Here is a 21,156-nt window from a genome sequence, read left to right as displayed (position 1 = left end):
AGCATAAAAAGCTATAAAATACTCTGTTTCCCCCAAATGTAGTGAGCTCATACCCACTGATGCTGAGCTGGATGCTTGGCTGGTTTCACCAGTAGAAATATATTGGAGAAAGCAACTACAATGGTACCACATGACTTGTGTTTACAGTCAGTGTAGCTGCTCCAAGGAGAATGCAGTTTTTTCAGCTTACGTGTGGTGCAATGACTAACAGGCCAAAGAAGTGTTCCAGAAATAAAGCAAATTGGAAAACAAAGCAGAATCTCACCCCCCCCCCAAAAAAAAACCCCAAACAAAACAAAACAAAAACCACAAAGAAGAGAGAAAGAAGCAAACAAGGGTATGTAATTTCTTTGGACCCAGACTAACCATGACACTGTATGAGTTCCCTGTCTTAAATCACATAAATCAGATAAATCAGACTTTTAGTGCACTCCCTCTATAAAACAGCTTGCTGCATTTTTTTATAAATTATATATTCTTTCTCAAGTATTACTTATAAATCAAGTAGCAGAAACCTAATCGGAAGAGTTGTGATGATCACATGTCATTTTGTCATCTATGCCTTCTTGAACAGAGGACTGGAAATGCTAACCCATCTCCTAAAACATGCTATTGCAGTAATGCAGTTTTGAAAGTCATATGAATATTGCATCTTACATTTATCTTATCTGCGCAGACCAGTGGCATGATGATGCGCTGCATATGGAACAAAGAAACTGCATAGTAAATCTGCATAGCAATGTTCTATTCCTACATTTAGGCTTCTAAAATTGTCACAAAATAAAATAGCATGAGCATTAGAATACACCATGCTTCTTAGACAATTTCATCATAATTTGTCATTCATTCCGAGATATTCATTTGTCTAAAAGCAATTAAAGCTTAATTGCTGCATAACCTGAATAATTTAGAAATGCAAATTAGGATAGCAGGCAAGCAAGTATGTGTTCATTAATTTCTTTGTTATCACCATCTGTTTAATTAAAAAAATGAGTTTTACTGAATGACAGCTTGCTAACTATATAAACGTTTTCCTTAATTGAAAATGTCTTTTGCAATTGAGGTCAGCATCTGACAAAAATTGTTTGAGCTTTTGCAAAAACATTTTATCTAAACAAATTGTAGTATTTTTAAATTCACATTAAAAAACATTGCCAACATATGCAATGTAATTCAAGAAGTGACATCTTCACTTCTTAATGCAAAGTCATAATTTTAGAAAAAAATCATTGCTTTGGAAAAGTGATGATTATTACAGTTGATTTGTCTTTTCTCATGATAAGTATATGCAATTTGTCATCTTTATTATAGATTATTTTGAAAACTTTTATAAAATCCAGACTCAAAACATGAGTACCTTTGGCAAGAAAGAATCATCTTAAGAAGGAAGGAATGCTTCAAAATACAGATTATACGATGTGGTCTTTGCATTAGGGAATGTAGTTTGTCAAGTAGAATCTTCTTTATAAAGAAGCTAATTCTTTACATAAGTATACAACTCTTCATACCTGATTGATATCAGACTCCTTTTATTCATTCGGGGGGGGGGGGGGGGGGGGGGAATCATTCTACTACCTTAATGCACTTTTTAATGTCCTATGAATACCGGGTCTTACACTTACCTTGTCTGTTTAGACCAACTCAAAACTGTGTACTTGAGGGACAGATCTATAAATAATTTGCATGCCTGCAAGCCCGCTATGTTTCAACTAAGATTTAAGCTAATAGTACCATACTTTCTAAGAGATCAGTAAACTAATTATCTAGGACTGAAATCCCAGAGAAGTGAAGAAGGGCAATGTTATACTACTGTACTAAAAACTTGTCAATTATTCACCTTATGTTGTTTACACAATTAATCATAGTACTTTGTTATAATTTAAGTCATATTTGGCTTCTACTTTCTTTTCTCTTTAAGAGAAACTTTATATTATGACCTCTGCATCAGTACAAACATATTTACAGAGTGCAGCAAAAGGCCTTTCTCAACTGAAGGCAACAGTGGTAACAGGTGTAGGTGGTGAGAAAGATGACAAAGCTTCGGAGATTTGCACTGAAAAAAAAAATCGCCAAGAATGCACTTTCTCTCATGCTACTACTTGCTGTATCCCCTTTCGTAGTAAATTACTGGGATAAATGTGAGCTATGTATTGCCTTTTTCATATTTTATTACTGGACAAAAAAAAAAAAATCATGCAAGGTCAGGACTGTATCTGCCTCCCAAAATAAAAATGTTAACTGACCAATCTCACTGTGTAACAGCATAAGAATGCAAAATTAGGGCTAGACTGCAAGGCTCAGTCATGTGATTTGGCAATTCCCTTGCGTGTAGTCTCTCTATACTCAAATGATCTTTAGATCTTCTAAGTGTTGTATAAACATCATCTGACATTTGCAGGCTCTTCCTCACATATGGAAACAAACATTATGATTCGCACTTAGCACTTTGGGTAACACACAAAGATTAAGCAACTTTTCCACAACAGAAGAATCCAATGGGAATGCACATTAAGAACCTCAAACCTGTATGTGGGCTATATTTGTTAGAGACAAACTTTCATGCTGCTTCAGTTGCACATTGTTACTGTGGGCAGATCCATAGCAAATTCCTTATGAACTGAAAAAAATCCTGGTAAATAACTGCAAGAGATTTTTATTTTATTATGATTTGGAGTCCTTCTAAAACATGAGTGTGGAAATCTTTATGAACATGTTCTCATGGAATTACAGTGAAACCACATGGATGATTTAGCAGGCAACACGATACAAACACTCATGCAGGAAACACAGGAAGGTGAAAAATAGTGGAGAAAAGCAACAAATAATCCCACTGAATAGGATTTGGGGAAAATTCCTAGTTTTCCCTGGTTCTATATGAGAGCAGCACTGAGCACCTGACACCTATTTGGAAAACTAAGATCCTCCCCCCGTCACAAAGGTATATTAAAGATAGGTAAGTAAGGATGATGAAAAACTTTAGCGCTATAATTATATTATAAAAATAATTTCCATAGAAACAGAAAGTGAAATATATGAAAGCATAGCTTAAAATATAAGCCAGAGATACTGATTTTATTCTAAACCCGACACTTCTAATTTGCAATGAAAGATTAAAACTCAACAGCTGTTATATATCTGTCATACCACAGTATGTGACAGTACTAAAGCTGCATTAAATATTTTTAAATAACCAATGGGAACATAATATGCCTTTACAGAAAAACATACTTTAAATCATCAACATTTGTTTGTCCAGCATACCTGGCATCATTCGAATTTTTCATTCCTCCTGTACCAGCCAGTACCAGGGATATATTCATGGGCCATGACACAAAATCATCTGATATCTCAGAAGTATAAGAGGCTATGTAAACCTAAGAGTTTTGCCTTGAATAACTTCTACTATGCCCCAGACCCTGCTTCTGTGCAAGATCTGTGGCAATATACACAGTAAATACCTTAAAAAAACCCAAACCAAAACAAAAAACCGACCAACCCAAACACACAAAACCAAAAAAACCAAACAAACACCATCACCAAACCATAACTTACAAGTCCTTATCAGCATTGGTTTATCAGTTACAAATTAACACTTCTAAACATTGGGAGTGTGCAAGTACCATGTTTATGTTTTTATGCATCAAAGGATCAAACAGTTTGGCTAGATATTTTTCATCCTTTCACTAGATGGCAATATTGCATTACATTCCAGTATATAAGTAACGTTTAAATAAACAAGGCACAAAGAAGGCCAAGTAAACTGTATCAGTGTATTGAAAAAAAATTAAGGGATAATTTAATTAAAAATTAACTTCAATATCTTGTATTTCCACAAATTCTCTCACTAGGATATTGCTTCATTTTTCTCTTTGATAAACTATGCCCCAGTTCTTTGACTGTATAGTGAGATTCTGCTTTTTTTTTTCCCTGAAAATGATAGCAATGCTACCTTTACTAGTTCCCATTGAGAAGGATTGTCAATTCCTATTTCTATATACATGATAACTAAAGGGAAACAGAAGTCTAAGTGAAAAAACTCTTAATGTTATTATTCAAAATCATTAGCAGTTTCTTCATGACTCATGTTTATGTGGTGGCATTGTTTGGGATCCTTACTGTGTGACATTTCTAACCCATATAGCTTGCTGAATTTTTTCCCCATACCTCGACCATAAATCACATGGAATTAATTCTCTTGATCCTCAGTTTAAAAATGTGTGGGTTTGCACTCTTTTTTGTATCTTTACAGCAAGAAATAAGTGAAGCAGGAAATATTAGATAAGGCAGAAGAATGATTTAATGGTTAAAGGAAAGGAAAATGTATTCAGAGAAGAATGAGAAAGTTACAGTGACAGGACCTGCTTCTGAGGTGTGTTCTAAGCGTTAATTGGACCAGGAAACAAAACCTCAGTCAAGCCTGCATGCTCAAGCTATTAGGCAGAAGATTTTTTTTATATTTTTTTCCCTCCAGATTCTCTAGCTGTATAACCTCAACAGGAAAGATTGAAAGAGCTTGATTTCAGATGACTGAACACCCATATGCTTCAGGCATATTTCTGGTTGGTAGGAAATAAGGTATTTAAGATTCAGTTTTTGAGAGCTGATAAGAACTAGTGCTAGCACACACAACCTGCTAGTGCACACAACCTGCAGAATCTAGAGAAATTGTTTTGATGATGAAAGGTGATTAAGAACCAGTCCTGACGACAGTAGCCTTATTTTCCTTACACAAAGCTAATCTTCTCCACTGGAAAACTTTTACAGGTTGGCCAATCAAAGAAGTCTGAAAAACAGTTCCCTACCTACTGGGCCACTGGTTATCAAAAGGACTTGACAATTCTCTCTTTGGCTTTTAAAAAGTAATCTTGTGTGATCCAGATAGGATTGACTGCTGGGTGTTCCAGCTGTAGCATTTACTGTAATAAGATACCAAACTTTTTACAGGGATGGGAGCACTTCCTCAGAATTAGCAGAAGCTTATTAGAAACAACAATCCAAAATAAATATGCCCAAGGGAGATGTATGTAAGAGATAGCCAAACAGTTATTTCCAGTGGGCATCCAAGAACTTACAGTCCAGCATTGACTTACTAATGACTATGCATGTAACAGCTGTAAACCAAGGCAATAAACCTTGTATTAGAGCTTATTATAAGCTATTCATTTCCTGACTGAACTAGAAGATCATTATGCTCTAACAGAGATGATAATTTCTGATGTGAATCTTTTAGGACTATAAGTAGCTCCTTCTAGGTACATATCATTGAAAGCAATCTGTCATTATAACAGGCAACTGTACCACATAATCCACTTCATATCTTTTATTGACCTTTCCTCCTATTTGAGTCCTTACTTAGATCGTCACTGCTTTCAGGATATTTACTCTAATTAATTTTAAAATTCTAATTTACAAGCTAAAACCTTTTTTCTTTTATGTTCCTCAGCAAGACAGATGCATTAGTCCTTTTTTTTGTCCAGTGTTTAATTTCTGAATATATTTTGAACCAACAATTGAATCTACTTTAACTCAAGGTCTCTGTCTCTGTCTTTTGGTGGATTATTTTTTGGGGGGGGGGGGGGGGGGGGTGCGGGAGGGGGGAGGAGGGCACAGGGGGAGCAACCCAAATTGTTTACAAAGAAAACTCTTTGCCTCCAAGCATCGATCAGCTGCTGGCTCATGTTGGTGAAAGTAAAATGGAATTTGTCAGCATGATTTCTAATCACGTTGCTTGGGAATGATTTCCATATGGAAGAAGCGAGGAAGCATGAGGAATTATTAACTAATTTTGCCACATATCATATATGTAAGATATAAGCAAATTTCTTCACCTGCATGGGAAATAAAAAAAATCTAGTAGTCATGACCCTGCCAAATGTCCTTAATCATGGGTTGGTTTTGTTTGGTTGTTTTTGGAAAACTAGTATGGCCAATTTCAAATACAAGAGCCTACAAATTGTAACTTTTCTAATCCATGAACAATCGCACCTGCCTTCATTATAACATCCAAAATACACCACCAAAATTATAACATCTAGCCAAGCTCTTGCTCTGAGGAAAAATTTGCTATCCCAATAATTTAAAGATGTTTATACAACAACTATACTCCCCTAGGAGAACAGAGGACATATCTGAAAGAGCCATAATGCAATTTCATTTCAGGCAAAAAAGAAAATTCATGTTATTTGACATTCTTGATTTTCACATCGCCTGGGACTTGTATAGATCAATACAGGAAAAAAAAAATTAAAAAAACCCCATTGAACAGTTAGTAGAAGAAGATTATACCTTCAAAGAAATCTTCTCTGAGTCATCCATCCTAGTTTTCAAAAATTGCAAAAATCCCCTTCTGCCTGTAACCAACATAACTTCCTTTGCTTCACCTGTTCTTACTAGTTTTCTTTCAGGTGTGGCCTAACAATTGGTCTCGACTTATATTTAGCATTAGAATATGCTGTTTTAACTCCATCTAAAATCCAACAGAGAGCCATTTATGCTGGAGATGTCTGCGTTTGGTTTTAGCGTTTCTTTCCCCCCCCTTCCAATTACATGAGTTGGTATAATAAAAGACATTAGCTCTGCCTACAAACCTTGTCCTACTAAAGAGCCTTTGTAACAGCAAAATGCCACTGATATCTTTCCCTGGAAAGCGATATAGTGAAAATGCATGGAAATAAAATATATCTCATCTAATTCCTTACTGCCTTATGCAATAGTATCATCCATTTGACCATGGAACAACACAAAGGTAATTGGATTTTTGCTCTCGCTAATTCCAGTGAAAGGCTGTAGAGCCTTACTACTAATCGATTAGAAATATCTTTTGGCTTCTAGTGAGATTTTGTATATGGACAATCCACTTATTTTTCTTATTTCATCAGTAACATTTATTCTGAGCTTATGCGGTATTCAGGAAAAGCAGTCATATCTTACAAGGCTAAAGAAATTGCTGGTTTCTAGACTGTTTGCATAAGATTGCTCCATTCCATTTTATATATGTTCCAGTTTGCATTCATCTGTATTAAGCATGGGAGACAAGTTATAAACTGTGTTCAAGGCCCTCTCTGCACTTACTGTGCAATGAAATAAATTCTTCCATATTTCTGGTAGGAACACTTTAACTAATATGGCTCCACATCCCCATAATACACTAAAGAAACAATGCTGAAATAAAGATTTTTAGGAACTACTGTTTGCCACAGTGACCTTGGGCATGTTATCTACTACTGGATTGTACCTCTGTGACAAGCACCAAGAAAAAGCATAGCAAATAGTTGTACCATTCAAGAAGTAGTTCAATGACTGTATTCCAGTTCAGGGTTCTAATGTATCATCACGTCAGTTTCAGTCATGGAAGGTTATTTCAATCTAACAAACACATTGATTTTCCTCACTGCTTCCTATTTTCTTATGGGAGGGAGAGAGAAGAGAAAGAAAAAGTCTCATCAATTTAAAGGCTAAGGATATGTTTTGCTCTTTTGAAGAGGTTAGAAGAAGGTGAGGTTAAGGAGTAAGCTTAATGTACCATTTTTAGTATTCTATTTGAATAAAATCTAAATTAAAGAAGATGTATACCAGAGTATTTTTGAAGTGCAAGATGCAGGATACTATTGAACTTCTCCCTTTGTTTATTAAATTGGTAGTAGAATAACAAATGCATCCTCATTTAAAACCATATTTAGTATGCAAATCACTAATAAGGAGGGTTTGCAAAAGCTCTGATGCAAATTGTGTATCAACTTAAAGGGTAAAGTAGTCAGAGGAAAAATGGTTTGGGTTTTAAGTACTTTAAAGCCTTTTACCAAACTTAGGTATGCTATTTATTATAGCTATATAACATCATCTTTACACCTACAAGTGCTTTTAGTGAATACTGAAAATGTTTTCTGCATATCAAACATTCACACATCAAATACAAATGGTGAATGGGCATTCCGGTTGCAATATACATCAAGGAAGCACTGCCAAACTCCAACTGCAGCCTCATTATTTCAGAATCCTGACTTGTGGCTCAGAAGACTAAAGGAACTAAGAATGCACCCAACAACTTACATTGTTATATATGGATATTTGGTTTTAGTAAGTTACAGTAATTCAAAGCAGGCTCTAAGCAGAGTTCTCAAACATGTCTTGTTATCTGTAAATAAATAGAAGGTAAATAGATCAAACAATGCGCATCTTGCTGATGTAAAAGAAGTATGCTAATATTCTCCAGAGAGACTATAGTGACCAAATGGCTGAGGTACAATCTGATAGCAATTCTCTTTCCTCTGCGCCAGGATGTAAGGGACAACTGCCCTTTTTCTTGACAGTACCACCACCAATTACACTGCAAGGTACGGTTTTATGTACACCCTTATAGGTAAATTAAAAAGAGAAATCTGAAAACTTCACATTTTAAAGAACAGTCAAACTACCATCTCAAGACATAAATTTAAAAATTATCTGTCAGAAAATAAATAAAAAGGACTGATTTTTTAATTATAGGTTGGATTTATAATGATTTCTTGAGAAGCCTCTGTAATCCACAATAAGGAGGGGAGAGGGGGGGAAATCGCATTGCAATCAGCTGATCCCATGATATTTCTTTCATTTAAGGTCAAAACCTCATTTCAATATAATGAAATCTAAACCTAGACTTTGGTTTTGATTTGCCTCTAACCTAAAATTCAGCTCAGAACATAAAACGAAGTCACAGCTTAATAGCTGTACCTCATACAAATGCCAGAAAACATGGATGACCAGGGAAGCAAATGCCATCTCTGATTTTTAAAATGCTCAGATAATATTTGATAGATTCTGAACTGACTTTGATTTATTCTAGTGAGTTCAACATTGTTTCCTTATCAAACATGAGATCCTTTACTACAGTGATATCTGCTATTCACAATCTGTTCACAAGTTTTATGCATGCACTGAACATTCAAGTAGTTTTTCAAGACAGAAAATAGTGTATCATAATGTTTTTTCTCATTAGAGAAACAATTACAAAATTGCAATAAAAAGTAATTATTTAAGATTTGATTAATCAATCTCTACAGATCATGTGACTGATCTGTAGAACTAGATCTATTTCCTGCTTCCTTCACATATTTATCTGTCCCTGAATCAGGATACAAATTCATAATTTCTCAGAAGATATGGACTATATACACACACACATATGTAAGAGAAACTTAGAGAGATAATATTTATTAACCACTTCCAGTAATAGACCATAAACATGATCGATTATTTAACTACTTCTAATAGCAAGGAAGTATAAACTAATGTATTTCTTAATGTCATTTTACTTAATTACTATCTTCCACTCAAGAGTGGCAACACATGAGGTAACACATGAGCCTGATAAGACAGTGACAAAAGAAATACTAGAACTTTGTTTTTCTGGCAACTGAGGAGGATCTAAGGATTTAAGACGAACTTATGGAACTCTGAGGCCATCTGAGAAATACATACTTATTAAAAAAAAGAAACCACAACAATAAAACGAACAAAAACCACCACACCACACAATCTTACTTGAGGCAGGTTTTAAGGTAAGAATCTTTTTGGTGCAGCCAGTCAACATTAGCATTCTTTCCCATAGAGAAATAAGAATTTCTGCAAGAGGGTAAATGAATATAATGTATCTGCTGATTTTTTAAAGACTTTATTGACAAAGAATATTTAAATTATGCTTCAAGCAGCAACTTTTTTGTCTGCTGAGAATGACTTCTCCAGCCTGTGTATTCAATTAATTTACTAGTGGCAAGCGGATGATTCAAAAAACCATCAGCTACTCTAAATAACGCCCCAGAGCCCCCACTGTTCCTTCCCTCCTCAGTCTTTGGCTGATAGTGTCTCCCCAGTCCATGCTGTTCCTGCATATTGCAGGCCTCATAAAAAGGCTTCAGACAATCACTATGTTCCTGCGAAGGAATGGTACAGGAGAGCAAATGGAGCCAAGGAGGCAGAGTTCACAAATTAAATTAACAGGTATTTTAAAGCAGCAGTGAAATTATATATTATGGAACTTCAAAGCTCAATACTCATGTAGTCTTTCCCACTCTCCTATAAAATCTATTTAACATTAAAAAAAGTCAGGGAGATCTAATCCCAAGTCTGCTAGATTTTAAGTAACCTATTGATGCAGGATGACTAAGGCATTTCAGTGTCTGTAGCTGAGTAGTGCAGAAGGGGATTATATCAGCACCACCCAACAAAACACACACTGTTTCCTCAAGTTCAGTTACCCATTCATGCAACTCCTTCTGCATTAGAAATTAATGGGGGCCAAGGTAATATGAAAATCAAGGTTTTAACTATGTATTTAAGTGAGAACTCTTGATGTGAGAAGTTTGGAGTGCGGGGTTTTATTTTTAGTATTTCTAGCAGTAGCTAGGTTTTCCAGATGGAAAGATGATGCTACAAAGCACAGCACATATTTGTCTCTATGAATTTCCGTTGTTATGTCTCTGGCTGAATATTCATTACGAACTGATCAGCGTATTTTATTGGTATGTCCCACACAGATTGGCTCTGGCTCTTACTGCCTATCAACACGTTGATTCACCAACTGGTAGACCATTTCATTTACTAGCTTTTTTCAGGGCTAATATTTAGAAAGAAAAAAAAAAAAAGCTTAAAAGAAAACATGAAAATAACTAAAAAAATTGAAAACAGGAAAATAAAAGAAAGCCCTTATCAAATATGGGATTCCATCCAATTCTATTCAGTAACTATAAAGAAGTGCATCATTGTCCAAGCTCAGCCTAATCAGTACCCTGCAGTATTGGTGTTTCCACATTACTGCAAACAGCTACAACTGACCCAGGCAAAAGCTTATTGAGGCAGCACCTCCTATCTTCCTTCGCCAGACGTGCATAACAATACTTATTTGTTTCTAAAAAGTCTAATAATTCAAATCCGAAGTGTCTTGCACTCTACTCAGAAGCTGCTGCCGTATGTCAGAACATCCACTGGGCCAGAGTGATGAGGCTCAGCTCCCTGAGGTTCAAGCATTACTGATGGCATTTTCAGATATAACTCTATATAGAAGTATGTCTCAAAGTCTATTTTTGAACCATTTTGATAACTGCCGTATTATTTTTACCTTGTTTCCTGTAAAGACAGAATAATACTGACTAGCAAAGATATCGCTGTGTTACACTACTTTTCAGTCAGTGATCTGTGGCCCTTTACTATTTTCAGTGTCAAATTACAGTCAGATTATATAGAGATCATAGATCACTCAATATTTTGTTACATTTGTCTCCGATTCATACTAACACTTCCAAACCAATTCTTCAATACAGTCAAACTGTTTGACATTAGGCACCCCCCAAATGAACCTTGGGTGGAAACCTGCAATTTCAACGGACTTCAGATGTATTAACCTACCCCAGAATCAGACAGCAGATGAGCAGGAATGAGTAAGTCAGACCAGTGGTTCAAGTGAAGCTATTAAAAGTCTGGTGAGAACTACAAAGTTCCATACAAAACTTCAAATTAATCTTTTCCAGATGGAAAAAGAAAATGCTCAGAAGAAAAATTGGAATGAGTTTAGCCCTGTGCCTAGTAAAGGTAGCACCTCTCTTTTTGTCGTAAGCCCATAAGACACACATGTCTGGGGAGATACCTGTTTGACAACCAGCGTATACTTCCATCTGACTGCACTTAACCTGGCTGACTTACATTAGTTCAGCAGCCAGCCCCAAACGTATTTTCTTGGGCATAATGAGACATAAAGAAGTGCTACACAGAATCACTATTCACATTCTTTGAGTACAGAAAATTCTCATTTTCACAGAATACAGTGAAAAAACATACTGACAATATAGCTGATAGCTGCTCTTATAGTACCGGCTAAATACTATGGGCTGAACCCTATTTTACCTAGGGATTAATTAGTGAAGTATTTAATTCATACTGGAGAGTCTTTTCCAATTTGAAGGAAGAGGGTAGAGACCTTGCATAAATGAGAATGAGATACTTAAAAAGACTTGCGACATGTCATTTAAGAACTTAAATTTTAGGGACCATTTTTTCTTTTTAGTGACACACACTGAAATTTATTATCACTTGCAATATGGATAACCTTCCAGGAAAAGAATATGAAACCGATAAAGGGAAGATAAAGGCCACTGTCAAAAAAATGCCAGTCATAACACTGATGAACTTTGTACTGCAGGATTTATAAATGAAATTATACAGAGAGAGTCAATACACCTTCATAATGATAAAAGGAAGTTTGAATGATAAATTAAAAGAACTGGAAAGCCACTTCCAAAGGAAAATGAGCAGCTCCTTATTTAAGTTTTACTAGTTTCCTGTTCTTCTCATGCACTACAGCCCATCAAGCACATCCTTAAAAGGCAGTTCATTTTCAGTACTGAAAACACTATGTCATTGTTCCAGACCAATAGATAAATAAACAAATACATACATACATACTTAGATTCTCAGACATGCTACTTTAATGACTCCTTAACGAGCATATATTTCCACTTTTGGTAATAATAGCTTGGAATTTTGTTTAATTTGTTTCAGCTTAGAGTCATGTTTCATGTGAGAACTCTTAACTGCTTTGCTGAAACATTTATATAAAATCAGCATCATGGAACAATAACTAAGATTTTTTTTTTTTAAATAAATGCTGTGATTTGACATTTTATGAGTGAGCAGCACTTAAAAGCGAGAGCAGTAGAAGTGTATGGCCAGAGTGCCAAAATTGCTTGCATGTCCTGCATATAATTCAGGTTTAAGAATTGATTATTATAGCAAACCATGAAAATCCAATATTTAATCTACTTACAAGGAATAAGTCATAAAAGCTGATACATTCTGAAAGGACACGTTGCGCTCACAGACAAAGCAACATTTTTGTATGGAAATAAGAGCAACATTTATTTATCACAATAGCAAATGAAATCCTCAAAATATCAGATGGTTTAGTTCTCAAACATTTCACTGCTCCTAGTTCTATGTATTGTCTTGCAATCAAACTGAACACACTATGCATTTTGCTATGTCTGTCATACATGTTCAGATCCACATGATCATAACTGTAGTCTAGATTGTCTATGCAATTCAGCATATGTTAGCAATTGTTTTGACCTATTTTTTAATTACTAAGCCAGTAAAATTTGAAATAATAAAATATGTATGATTATTTTTATTTAATATAGAATTGTGTCCACATTAAATGGGCAAAGGGGATGGAAAGATTTTGCTTTTCCTTGAAGAAAGGCTAAAGGATGGAAGGAAATTCTAAGACTTATGAGTGCTGGCACAGCAAATAATCCACATTCACCTGGAAAGTGTGCTTTAGTAATGCAGGAGTAACAGTCCAGCCATTCTCTTTCTAATAACTGAAATTTTATGAAGATCAGATTGCACACAGTGCCGTGACATTGTGGCATCAGCAATACTTCTGCCAGCAATTTTTTGTCCTTCTGTTAAAGCAGCATATTTTAGAAACGTATTTCACTAAGTGCCAAGATTATGAGGACTACTTCAAATCCCTATTGGGCATATTATTTTGGCAGAGTAGAGCTGTGAAATAAACTTCATATTGAAATGTTTGACTAGAGAACCTCCTCAAATAGCATGCTCAAAGATAGCTTTTGGTTTAAAATCTTGGAATCTGATCCTGACGATGTTCCTTTCATCAACAGTGCTCAATAGTATAAAAATATACAGAGCAATTCAAACATCAAATGGAAATTCAGTGATTTTCCTGAAGTGAGTCTTGCAAATACTTTTAAGCTGTACCTCACTCTTATCCAACACTACCCCTATCTTATCGAATTTGGTAGGTTACACAGTTAGGAACGCTTTGTAGTATAACTGATGGAATGAACTGAACATCTTAATTAACATATAACATACTTCTTATTGTACCAGTAGTGTCTATCTGATTTAACACAACATACATATCAAGTCAGTGAGTCAAATGTTTCTAACATATTTGCTTCTAATAAGGTAGATATAAACCATATTAAAGCTTCATATATAGAAGTGTTTTATTTAATTTTTTTGAAAAAAAAAATGTCTTTTTTTTATTCTAACTAAAGTTCACAACAGCTGAGTTGATTTTATTAAAAATAAAAACCAATATCCCCAAGACCTTTTAAAGAGATTGTCTAGATTTTGTTTAATAAATGTGAAAATATCATGTCATAAATTAAATATTTTTATACCTCTTAAGCAACAAAGTAATAGTATGGTACAGTGGCCTCATCTAGGAAGTGGTGATGACATTTTAACTTACATCAGTAAATAACTTGGGTTTGCTTCCTGAAGTGCTGACATATCATCCTTTCAGCACAACTATGAATGCCTTTAGATTTATTTTTTTTTAATTTCATTTATTCTAACAGTTAAGGGGCTATTTCCTTACCAGACAGCAGCTGATTTCACATTTCTTATGTAATCTAATAGCAATTGAGTGCTATGTCTCCCCTTCCATGTTCTTTCTTCACAGGAGACAGAAATATGTTCTTATCCCGAGCTATGAGAATTGGCTAGTCCAAGCTGTACTTTTTACTCCTAATTTGTCTAGTTCAATCCCTGATCTGTCACTAAAGATATTGGCTATTACACTAAGGCAAAATAAAATATTATAAGCACAAATCTATAGCAGAAAAGAAGAGCTTGCTTAACGTTAATACCATTAAGATGAAAGTTCAGCCTTAGAAAGGTCTTCTGCATGATCCAAGAGTGTGATGAGCCTCTCGTATCTTAATAATATAAGATTTTACTAAGAAACAATGTAGTCTTTCAAAAAAATATATTTTCTCTTGTGCCAAAAAAGTTTTCCTTTCTACTAAGTTAGTATTGTTGTTAAATTTATTGTAGCTGGTTGCAAGTTGCCACTACTTAAGCTATCCCGATGACCTAATTTCATTTATCATAATAAAAAGTGAAATTTGGGAAGAAAGAATAAACATTCAGTTTTGTATCATTTACAGGTAGGAAGAACTAAGAGTTACAGAATAAATTTTCCTAGATGTGTTAGATATCTGATAGAGCTCTTGTTTTCCTCTTTAAAAAAAAAAAAAAAAAAAAGAGGAAGTAAGCTTGTTGGGATTTTTTTTAATTTTGGATTAACAATTATGTTGAAAAATCTGCATTACTAATTGGAAGATTATTTCCTCAGTAGAACAGAAGCGTAGCCTACATCACTTGCATCAAGTGACTTCACAGTTTTCCAGTTCTAAAAGCACTTCATGGGCTAATCAAGTATGTTCTTGGGATACTCTGCAAAATGGAAAGTAAATATTCACTGCTTAATTTGTGCCTGTGTCTGTGTGTGTATATATATATATATATATATATATAAAAAATTAAGAAGTTCTCCAAGACTTGAGTTTCAGCTAGATTTATCCACAAGGTCTCAGGCAATATCTTCCCCCAGCTTGTCTGTACTAAAGATTACATAAGGACACTAAATAGTAATAAATAATGTCTCTGCAGCTAGAATACAGGTATACATGACATTTTGTACACACTCAATCTGCTCTGGAGGAGAACATACAGAATCACTATCAGAACCCTGACTTGTTTCAACATAAGTTCCAAGCAATGAGGTGTTCACCAGGTAGCGAGAGACATGAATGCCTGGTGTCAACACAATTAGACATATGACAAACATTTAACAGTGTTATGGAAAACAAGTTTTGACTGCTTTATTCATTTTTTGATTGGCAGAAATATTAAAAATGCCAGCTGCACAAGTTACATGTTACTAATACTTCCATTATGCATCTGAAAATAAAATAAATTGTGCACAGCAATGTTTCAAAACCGGATGAACCCAATCACATCATTCTGGGAAATATAATTTCTGGATAGTTGAGATGATTCTCACCAGATAAGTAGACATAAAAGTGTAATACCTTGCAGCACTTGTCTCTGCACAGAAAAAAATTCAGGATCTGCTGTAGCTAAATATGGGATACGTTTGTAATAATACAACCACTATACCATCAGTTTAAATGTCAGTATTGATATTCAGCATGATTTCCTATGTATGATGGCTCAAGTCAATTATAATGACAGATAGCATCCTACTGGCTTATCTGATTACCTCTGACCTTTTAACAGCTGCAGAAAGCCAAAACAGTCTGAGGAACAACTCATGCATATATGACACAAAGCTGGAATTTCATATCTGAGCCACAGTCAAGAACACATTGAATGTCAGCAGATTTCTGACAAAGCCTATAGCAAATAATTTCTTGGATGGTTTGGCACCACAACAGCCTGTCATTTATTATAGTTGAGTACTGACAGGAGACATAAACTTGATTAATTTTATATCAATACATGATATAAAAGTCATTACAACACATAGTTCATTTTAAAAACTTGGAATCCACTACCCAAAGTAACCATTCATTTTGATTATTATTTCTTTTATCAGAAGCTTGGTTAGATGATTAAGGCTGCATGGGGTTCACAGGGAAACAAAAAATCAATATTAAGTGCAAATGTGTATATTCAAAAATTAAGCACATATTTTTTGAACAACAGATTACTAACCAACTACTCAGAGAAGTCTCTCACTGCTCAGGTGTCCTTGCTCATTCCTCAGAGATAACTAGTCAAGTGTTATTCTGATAACTAATCAAAAGCTTATCTTTTTGTTGCTAAAAAAAACCATAGCCACCCAACACAAATTGTGTTACTTATAGGAATTAACAAACTAGATCTCAAATATTTTCCTCTGTTTTAACCAACAGTAGTAAAAAAGTAGAAGTAGAATGAAATAAAGGGTGTTTTATTTTGTATTTTCAATGTCATATTCTCTTCAGTATCTTAGCACTTGGAAGTAGCGGCAGTATGGTGACGTGTATATTTATAACGGACCTTATCTTTACACCATAGCGTTATATGACAAAATCAGAGAACATACTCATTTCCTAAGGTAAGGAAGCTTTACAGCCCAAATGCATCCCCATCACCCATGCTTCCAGTCATTATTCTGAAAAAGCTATCCAAAATGAAGCTGCATGTGCTTCTGATAATAAGCTGGTGTTAATTTAAATTATCTTTGTAACCTTCAATTAATTATCATGGAATTCTTCTTTGAACTGGTAATATTGGTTAGAAACTGTTTTAAATCCTCTCTACGGAAAAGCTCTTAACTTGCCACCAGTTACAGAATGACAGAATAGCACTTCCACAGTGCCACAATTAAGTTGAAATCTCAGCCATACTTGAGCAAACACCACAATTGCCATTATCTTTATCTGGACCACAGTTTCACCCTTAGAAATCAGTGATACCATAAGTTATCTCTATTGGGAGTAAACTGAGAGAATGAACAGTACAATACAACTCAATGGTTACATTTATTGACAAATATTAAAGAAAATAAATAGAATCAATTAAATTCTAAAATTTATGAACAACTACATTTGTAATAACTGGCTAACTGGGAACAATAAAGACAAAAGTAAAACATCTACAGATTTTCGAAGGAGAATGCGTGGTTTTGTCTACACAGGAACTTTTGCAAAAGAAATTTAATGCAGACAGTTGCAAAGGTCAAGCTAAGAGCACAGAAACCTTTTGCAGCCGGTCAACACTTTTGGCAAATTTAATTATCCCCAAAATAGAGAAGTTTGTGATGCTATAGAAAAGTTAAGGAAGAGCATGAGGCTTATGTTGAATTTATGAGTGGGAGACAGAAGAGGGGAAAGGACAGATGGTGTGCTTCCCCATCATCTGTTGTAACAAACCTCAGTGTGGTGGACAGCACGTCTGATGCCTTTTGTCCAGTGTGTATGCCCGTTCTAGGAGAGGAAAATCAGAGCAAGAAGTTGGGGTTGCATACAGCTTGAGGCAAAAGACTGTTGAAAGGAGGGAGCCTCAAAAGATAAGAGGAAAAAAGGCCTCTTCCTTGGGCTCAGAGGGGGTTGTGCAGCACAAGCCAGAAAGCCATTGAACTGAGCGAACTTGAAAAGACCCTTGCCCTCAGCTCAAGGACTGGGATAAATCAGGGTTCAAAGCCTTTTTACTTGTATTTTGTTTTACCTATTGAAATCTAGTTGCCCCTAAAAACTAATTCTGCTAGTTCATACTCTAAAATGAAAGCTTCTATTTCTTGCTTGCTTGCTTTAATTTAAAAGCCTTTCTGATCTCTTTGGGAGCTCATTTTAAAAAAGGGTCTGCCAGGCCCTCTTAAAGGTCCCATCACACCCACACATCATGATCTCACCCTCAGTAGCACCAGCTGCAGATTTCCTGGGGCTCTGGCAACCCAGGTGCATTATCATTCCCTTACCCTGAGGACTCTACCCCAGCCTACAATGTTCCCACAGTAAAGATAATGACACCTGATTCAATGGAATGGGGACCTTCTCTCCAATGAGTTTCAGTAAAACTAAATATTTAAGAGATGAAAGAATGCAATTAGGACAGTAATACATATCAATGTTAATAACCTTTATAAGCAGAGAGAATACCCAGTTTATTCAGCTATCATAAAACAAATATTAAACATACTCTGGGAAAAAGTGTTACTTCTGTTCAGAAAAGTAATTAAAAAGTGAACTGAATGGCTTGGCAGCTGCACAATAATCACCTCAAACAGCCCATACTGGTGCAAGGTGCTCCACCCAGCATCACCAGATAAGAATATTGCTGCAATCAAAGGAATGCATCCAATTTACTTGAGGTTTTTCTACTACAGAGGAATCAAACCAGTAATAACACAAGTTTCTAGTGAAAATTTGAAATATTCACTTATTACACCTAAAAACAGTAACTGAGAGGAATGGGCTAGAACCTATTATTGTGTTCCTTCAACAAGCAACACAACAAGTTACTGATTCTGAGACCCAATGCAGTCAATACATGTCTGCAAGAGTACAGCAGTCTCTCATCTGAAACATGCTATAGGAAAGGACTGCTATTTGTAAACCTCCCTATACATGCAGTAACATCTATTACAAGAGAAAAGTCAATTAATGTGCAATCCAAACCTTGCTTTGGAGTATTATCTGCATGCAGAATAAAGTCAGTAGCAGTAAGAGCATACTATTTCCTTGAACAGTGGAGAAAATGAGGATGGTTTAATCAATACTATGACAATTTAAGTTTTGCTATCCTACTAGTCAACTCAGTAAACATTTATTGTGCAGAAGGTAATATACCGGAAACAGGGTAATCAGAGGAGAAAAGACCAGTTAGTGGCTTCCTAGGAAGACAATCCTACGGTATATTCCAAGAGATGCTTTACAAAAGAAATGCTCCTTGAAAGCTTGGTTATCAGATATCCTATATAGCACAGTTTTTATGCTTAAGTTTACCTTAGATCTTTCATTTCAAACCCTCAAGTTTTCAAGATCAAAGAGTCTTTCCCCCTCCTTTCCATATGTGCTAACACTCTCCTCAAGTAAATGCCTAACCACTGGGTGTTTTACTCGTCTTTTATAAAAATGGAAGGCGGAGAGAAGAAAGAGAGGATCACAGTGGTATCATGGTGCAGCTGACTGCTTCTATGCTTCATGCAAGGTGAAGCCAACTGACATCGTCTGGTAACTAGCTTGCCAGAGACAGGAATGCTTTATATTTGCTGTGGTGCAGTGTACTTTGTACCAGTCAAACCCCATGTGCCTCCACTCCAGCTTAGAAACCAAATTTGTGTATTAAATAACTTCCATGAAAAATTTGGGATCCAGTTATTTTTTGGAGGACAGCTGAAACAAGGAGTTGAGCATGTCAGTTTTGAACTGTAAGGCATTCAAAATGGGATAAATCCTAAAACTACATCTAAGGTGGAAAACAAAAAATGGGTCTCAAAGTGTCTAAACTAACCTCATCCTCTTTAATAAACTGGTCTTAGCTGCCAATAAACTCTCTAAGCTTCCACAGAAGATGCCTTCTCCTGTGCTTTTAAACCAGAAACCACAAACCAATTAATGCTTTGTGAAAAAATTATTAAGGTTGTTTTTCAAACTCAGATGGTGATACTTTACAGTAAGTGGACTTTATTTAATGCTCAATTAAATTTTAATTGCTTGGTGACACTATTCATAATCATCAAACTAGCTAATGTTTATTAATAGCCATTTCTGATAGAGTACAGCACCTCAGATCTCTATGTGAATTTGAGAAGACAAAAATAAATTTGATACAGTTGCCAGCTGGACAATCACATTAAACACACCTCCCTTGCTTTAATGCTCAGGTGACTTTAAGATATTTGGTATTTTAAACCAAATAAAGTACATGCAATATACTGCACAATTGGGGTAGAAACATCTCACAGAACTTAGTGTCATTGACCCAGCATTGGTGGGGCTGCAGACAGCCTCACCTTAGTTACAGCTATTACAAGACAAAGACATAAGTCACCAGATACACAGGATTTCAGTTCCCTTACAGAAGAACAGAGATCAGCATTCAGATACTATGCTATTTCTTTTTCAACCAGAACCTTTTAATTTTTTTAATCAGATATGTGGTTACTCAAATGATTCATTGCAACATAAATGAAGGTTTGATCTTTACAGAGAGCTAGTTATTTCATCATACCTTTCCCCGTTCTCATTCCTATCCTAATATAAGCGTAGGGAAATTTAAGAAATAGGGATCATAAAAATTGATAATACGGAAAAAATATTGGAAATCACTTCAGTGCAAATGCTATAAATCATCAGGCAATTACTACCTCACAGTGACTTCTTAATATTATCAGACACTTTTAACATCCCTATCTTAAATTAACAAAGTTATTCTCTGACAGCCAGACATTGTAATGCTCACCTCACTATCAGCAGTCTTTCCTCATCCATTTCTCCTATGGCAAACCCAAATCCTCCAAAGTAACTTCTACCCTTGCTGCCCTCTGGGCATTAGGTTTTCACAGCAGCTGCTTCTAATTGGTAGCTTGATGTTAACTGGGGGAAGTAATTAAGTCCTTCATCATTCCCTCTTGACCTGCTGCCTTGTAGGTCATGCATTTCCTACTATCGAGATCAGGCATTACTAGAAAACCAGAATATAGTGTATAAACATTTCAGACATGGATTTAGTATGTAGCCATAATCCACATAGAAAATTCAAGCCACTGCCACGTGGAACAAGTTTTTAACTCTAGGCAATAAGAGTGGTTGGGTTGTTTGGGCTTTTTTTCACTTTTTCATTTTGGTGAGGGGGACTGAG

The sequence above is a fragment of the Harpia harpyja genome, chromosome 18, assembly GCF_026419915.1.
Source record: "Harpia harpyja isolate bHarHar1 chromosome 18, bHarHar1 primary haplotype, whole genome shotgun sequence".
NCBI classification, from domain to species: Eukaryota; Metazoa; Chordata; class Aves; order Accipitriformes; family Accipitridae; genus Harpia; species Harpia harpyja.
This window is presented reverse-complemented; position numbering follows the sequence as displayed.